Below are 5806 nucleotides of genomic sequence, written 5' to 3' on the forward strand. Positions count from 1 at the left end.
AAAACATGTATTTTTCACATATTAAAAAAAAACACACACACACGTTAAAATAACATTACCAATAAATTTGTTATGTTTTCATTTAGCACATGAGAAGTATATCTTTAAATTTTTTTTTTTTGATTAGCATATAAGAAGCATGACCACGACTTTTAAATAAAATTATTAAAACACACACACACATATCAGAAAATCCGTCCAACTAAATTAAAATTTATGTCCCTTTCAAAAAATAAAGCTGGTTCGATAACGGACGGTGTTGATTGTATATGATGCATTGTGACTTGGCCTTTGATGAAGACTAGTGGTGGTTTAACCAAATAGGAGATGGCCATTTTAATAATCGAGGGGGAGGCGTGTACTCCACGGCAAGTCATGCATGCAGCAAATATAAAAACTTTTAGCAATTTTTCATTGCCGATGCATGATTCCATTGTCAATTTTTAATTTATTGAACTATATATATATATAAGCTTTGTTTTTGAACAAATGACTCATATTCTCTTGGACATATAGAGTAATACGAGAGTATCAATATATTAGCCAGTTAGCGGAGTTAAGTAACACATGGGGAACGGTACATGGTATTTTGCGGTTTTTCATATCTGTCCGTATAGTTGAGTTTTATTATAAATATGTTATGTTGTAACCCTTAATCATGATTGAATATAATCGTACTCCTGTGGACGTGGGTTCATTGTTGAACCACATAAATCTGTGTCTTGATTTTCTCTTCCTCTCTCTTTTTAATTTCATATTATTCATCATACGTTATTGTGCACGATAACAACCTTTTTATCGGGTGGTCCACATTTCCTTAATTCCGGTCTTGTGGATTCCCTTTCATTGTATTAAATATTAATTAATGGTTAATTGGGTGGTTAGTCTTTCAAAGATGTGTAGGGCTTGCAAATGTGATAATTAAAAAACTAGACGACCTAGAAAGAAAGACAAACAATGCAACTAAAGGAGGGATGGTCTTGGTAAAGGTTATAATTAATGGAGGGGATTTGATATTTTAAACCCTAGGTGGGCTCCATCAATGCTGCTGCTGCTGCTTTTTTACCGTTTGAATGCTGTATGCAAGTAAGTAGAGAACAATATATAATAAAATGAGGGTTCTTATAGCAGTGACATGTGAAGCCATGTGATTTGGGTCCTCCATGTTGATCCAGTCTAGGATCCGTTGAGTGTCAACAAAACATCCTCCTCTAGCTACAGGCATGCATTATGCTAATCTTGGCCATAAAGTTTTGTTTTGTTCTTTTTTTTTTTTCTTTTAATATATAGAGAAAAATACAGAATCAATCTATATAGTTTCATTGAATTGCAAATAGCTATGTAGGTATAAAGAAGTTTATAAAAACTCAAATAGGTCACTAGTTGCGTATTCTGTTAGAAAATTTGATAGAATCCCTTAATGTTTTATGTCAATACCGATGATATTGCAACACGTGTCATCTATAATAAAAGATAAATGTTACGTTTTTTTGTTGGTTCATTCGGTGTCCAAAACATGTTTTATTTATTTATTAGGACATTAGTTGTTGTGCTTAGGTCTATGGTGAAAATGAGAAAAAGATTTCAAAAAGACAAGTACTGCAACTAGTGTCTGGACATGGAGGACACATGTCCGAACATGGCTTAGATCTGATAGTACATGTTCTCTGTCATGTTCCCTGTTGTCCGGACATGCTCTTATCACTGAAGCTTTACTAAAGCTGGAGTCTGGATATAGAAGACACATGTCTGGACATGATGAAGATCCGAGAGCATATGTTCTTTGTCATGTTCACACATGTTTGGACATGACTTGGTCAGCGAGTTCATAATTAAAGCTCATATGCAGACATGGATATTGATGTTCGGAGATGGTGGAGATCCAAGAGTACATATTTCTTGTTTTGTTTGCTAATGTCTGGACATGGTGGCTTGATTAGGTGTGAAACCCTAATTATGTTTGAATATGCTTATCTGAATTCCGGACACCACCATGCAGAATTGAAAACAATTTTTCACTAAAATGCTATTTTTGGTTCATTATTTCATAGCTCTCTCTTGTACAATTTTCAAAAAGATAGAGAAGAATTCAAAGAACTTTTTCTGGTACTAAGCACCAATACCATTGTGTTCACAACACGGGGTTCTTAGGGTTGTGTGCCAAGAATCCTTTCATGGTTTAAGCTTTGACAAGAAGGTTCTTGAAGTAGAAATCAAAGCAAGTTGCTGCTGCAACATTGTTTAACAAATTGAAGTATATCAGCGAGCCGATAAGGGAATCAGAAAGAAAATAGGCTAGTGAGGAACTGGAGCTTATTAAGAAGGCAGGGAGGTCTGTGATGAGCTCGTCTACACACAGAATGTCTTAGCATTACAAAAGCATTATAAGTGTCTATACCTATGTATCATTTCTCTTATAGTGATTTTTTGACCGGTTTGGCTACCCCAAAAAGGTTTTACCTTTGAGTCTCAAAGGGTTTCATCTTCGTCAATAAAAACCTTGTTGTTTGATGTGTTGATGTGTTGGCTATTCTTGTTGATTTGATTATTTTTATTAATACATTAGTTTTAATTTGTTTGTTTTATATAATTTAGTGCATTCTGATTGTTGGATGTTGTGTTTGCGGTTCTAAAGCGGTTTTTCAATATATATAAAATAAAAGCAAAAAAAGTAAGGCATTGGTTTGGCCACTCCTTATGGCTGGCTTGGGCATGACCGAACCAACCCCAGTTTCAGCCACCGCCTCTAGCCGATTTGGGTTTGATCCAACCACCCATTTTTTTTTCTTTATATATATATATATATATATATATTACATTTTACATTTTATATTTTTTTTAAAAAAAATAATTATTTTAGAAAACACATTTCACAGTAATATTCGCACTGGCATGGCACATTGACAGATTCTGCCAAGTTTCCAAAAGGAATACACGTCCAAAGAACTATTTGCATTTTTTACTTACCCACAGTTTTCAGACAGTACTTAAGGCGTGTTCGTTGGAAAGTACTATTAAAAGGTTTTGTAAGAAATAAAGTCCATCTAAAAATGACATTAAAAATTTCATTAGAAGTCAAAAAAAATTGATGAGGATGATTTCAACAACCCTTATTATGAGCATGTCCAAGCCACCAACACACTTGGGAGTGAGGTAGAGGAAATTGTTAATGAACCAAGTCTGGAAGATCCTTTTGAAGAGAGCGGTGCTCAAATCGAATTTGACCTTGACTTGGTACCTGAGAAAGATGAGGCCTTATTGGATTCCACTCCTGAGATACGACTTGAGAATGGGGAAACCATTGAGATATCATTCCTCAACACATCTTCATCAGCGGCTGAGGAGGAAGAGAAAGGAGAGCACTTGGAATCTGTTGAGCACCTTGAGCACACAACGCCCCCTTCAAATCCAAATATGTCCACTGACAAGGAAATGAGTATTGAAGCTCATTCCTTCATCACAATTCCTCTTGAGACATTTCATGAGCCCCAAGCTTCAGTTCTTCAATATCTCCAAAAGCCATCTTTTGCTAAAAGCCTCAAGGATTGATGCACACAAAATAAAAAATCTAGGAACCATCGTCCTACGAAGATCCTTTGAAGCAAGCAAGTTGGCTACCTAAGAAGGCGACACATTCTTCCAGAGGGGTATCAAATGTTAAAGAAGAAAGGGTGGAAGGGATTGATTGGACATCCACGTGATCGGAGAAGGCGCTGTAAATTTTCTTTTTCCTTTTACTTTCTGTACATTTGATTTCTGTCATTTTTCATTTGATTTCTTGCTATTTTATTTTTGTTTCTGACAGCAATTAACCTTTTGATATTGGTTTCTATGAGAAATTTTGCTGTTAGTTTGTGACAGGTGTGCTCGTGTTTAAGTTTGGGGGACGTCCTGGCCTTTTTCACACTTTGATGTTTCCTTACTCCTGGTAATGTATTTCTATACTACACATTGTGGACAATGTGTGATTCAAGTTTGGGAGTATGAAAAAACACTTTGTCTATTTGCTTGTTTATTTTTAGTTGTCTTTTTGTTCTTAAAATTTTGAAAAAAAAAAAAAAAAATCCAAATCATGGAGAGAAAACGGTAGTTTTAAAGTGAAAAATGCAAAGTTTGGAAGTCAAAATCGGATTGGATTAAATTTCAGGTTCTGCACAAGTCATAGTATTTTGATCATAACTTCCATCTCAAATATTGGATTAAAGTGAAATCAGCGGTGTTGGAAAACTAATTCAAAATTCTACAAATCATTGTGAAATAAAATTTTCCTAATTCGAATATATGCTATGTCATAAGTGCCCCGCAATATAAGAACACGAATTTTCTTGTTCCTAACGGCTGTAGACACTCCAAACCCTAACATTCTTTTCTCTTATTAGGGTTTTGAGGGGTAGATGTGTCATTTTGAAAATATGGCCCTAAACCCTAGGGTTCTTTTCTCGTATTAGGGTTTTGAGGGGTAGAGATACCATTTTGTAAAAATTGGGTTTAACCTAATTTTCTGCTATAAATACCCCATGCTATGCACCACTTAGACACATCCCAACATTGTACATAGCAGCAACTGGGTTCTTTGGCTTCTATTTTTTGTAAGTTTTTATTTTTATGTTCTTAATAAAAATTAGTATTTTCTTTTTAGTGATGAGTAGGTAATTTTTTCAACTAAGGTTGATGATGAAACCTCACCTTTGAAGAGCAACAACATTTTCATGAGAGTTTATACTATCCGATTTTATTTGGTTTAATATTTTCAATGTTTTACTACTTTTTAATTATTGAGATGATTTCTTGGATATCTATTGTGATTTCTGGATACATGTGATGATTTGAAATAGTCTCATTTAATTAATTGCTTGGATTTTTCATTTATCAAAACATTGGATATTCATTGTGTTTCGTTCTACGGATACATTTGATGATTTGGTTTAAACTGGATATCTTTTGTGATTTGTACAAAGAACGGATTCATTGAATGATTTAATAAATTTTTGAAGCATAGTAGAACATACATAAGATTTGTATGGTAAGAACTTCGGATATGTATTAACGAACATGAGAATATATTGTTGTAATTTGGTAGGTGTGGATTCTAAAACCTTAGTACATTTTATTTTATTTTATTTTATTTTTCTTTTATTCACAAAACCCCAAAATTCGGAACTAGGTTAAAATAGAATTAGTTTAAATAGAAATTAATTTTTGCAACACAATTCCCTGTGGATACGATCTCGCACTTGCATATACACTATATTGCAAACGATTCGTGCGCTTGCAAGTATTAAAATTTGCACATCAATTTTCTTCAGCAGGAATACCAAGTTGGAGAGGGTTGAGTTCTCTTCTAAAGACGTCAAAGCAGGACAAAAGGATAACGAGAGCGCCTATTACGAGAGGCGGTACAAGATTGAGTCATCCATCTTTTGCAAATGACAATTTGCTCTATAAAGTGAAAATTATTGAACGGAGCAGAATGCATGAGTTATTGGATATGTATGAGAAAGCATCGGGAAAAAATAAAACAAGGAAAATATGTCTATTTGCTTCCGCATGAATACCAGGATGGAGGTCAGGGATCACATTCTTTCCATTGTCGGGGAGAATTCAATGTAGAGTTATGAGAAGTATCTGGGAATACCGACCCTAGTAAGCGCGCAAGTCGAAAACAAAAAAATTCAAAGGCATAATGGAAAAGATATGGAGTAGGCCGGCTAAATGGATGGACGGAAAATTTTTTGTCAAAAGGAGGCCCGAAGGAAGATTCTTCTCAAAGCTGTTATTCAGGCTATTCCAGCCTAAAACATTAGTG

At 34.6% G+C, this 5806-nt stretch overlaps 1 long non-coding RNA gene across 1 annotated transcript; it reads left to right on the forward strand.

Moving 5' to 3' along the window:
- The first annotated feature begins 3356 nt into the window (after window positions 1–3356).
- LOC133851159 (uncharacterized) lies at window positions 3357–5460 on the forward strand. Its single transcript, XR_009895757.1, has 3 exons — window positions 3357–3715; window positions 3852–3928; window positions 5307–5460. It is a non-coding gene; the product is annotated as an uncharacterized LOC133851159 (long non-coding RNA).
- The last annotated feature ends 346 nt before the right edge of the window (window positions 5461–5806 follow it).

This window comes from Alnus glutinosa, chromosome 12, assembly GCF_958979055.1.
Source record: "Alnus glutinosa chromosome 12, dhAlnGlut1.1, whole genome shotgun sequence".
NCBI lineage: Eukaryota > Viridiplantae > Streptophyta > Magnoliopsida > Fagales > Betulaceae > Alnus > Alnus glutinosa.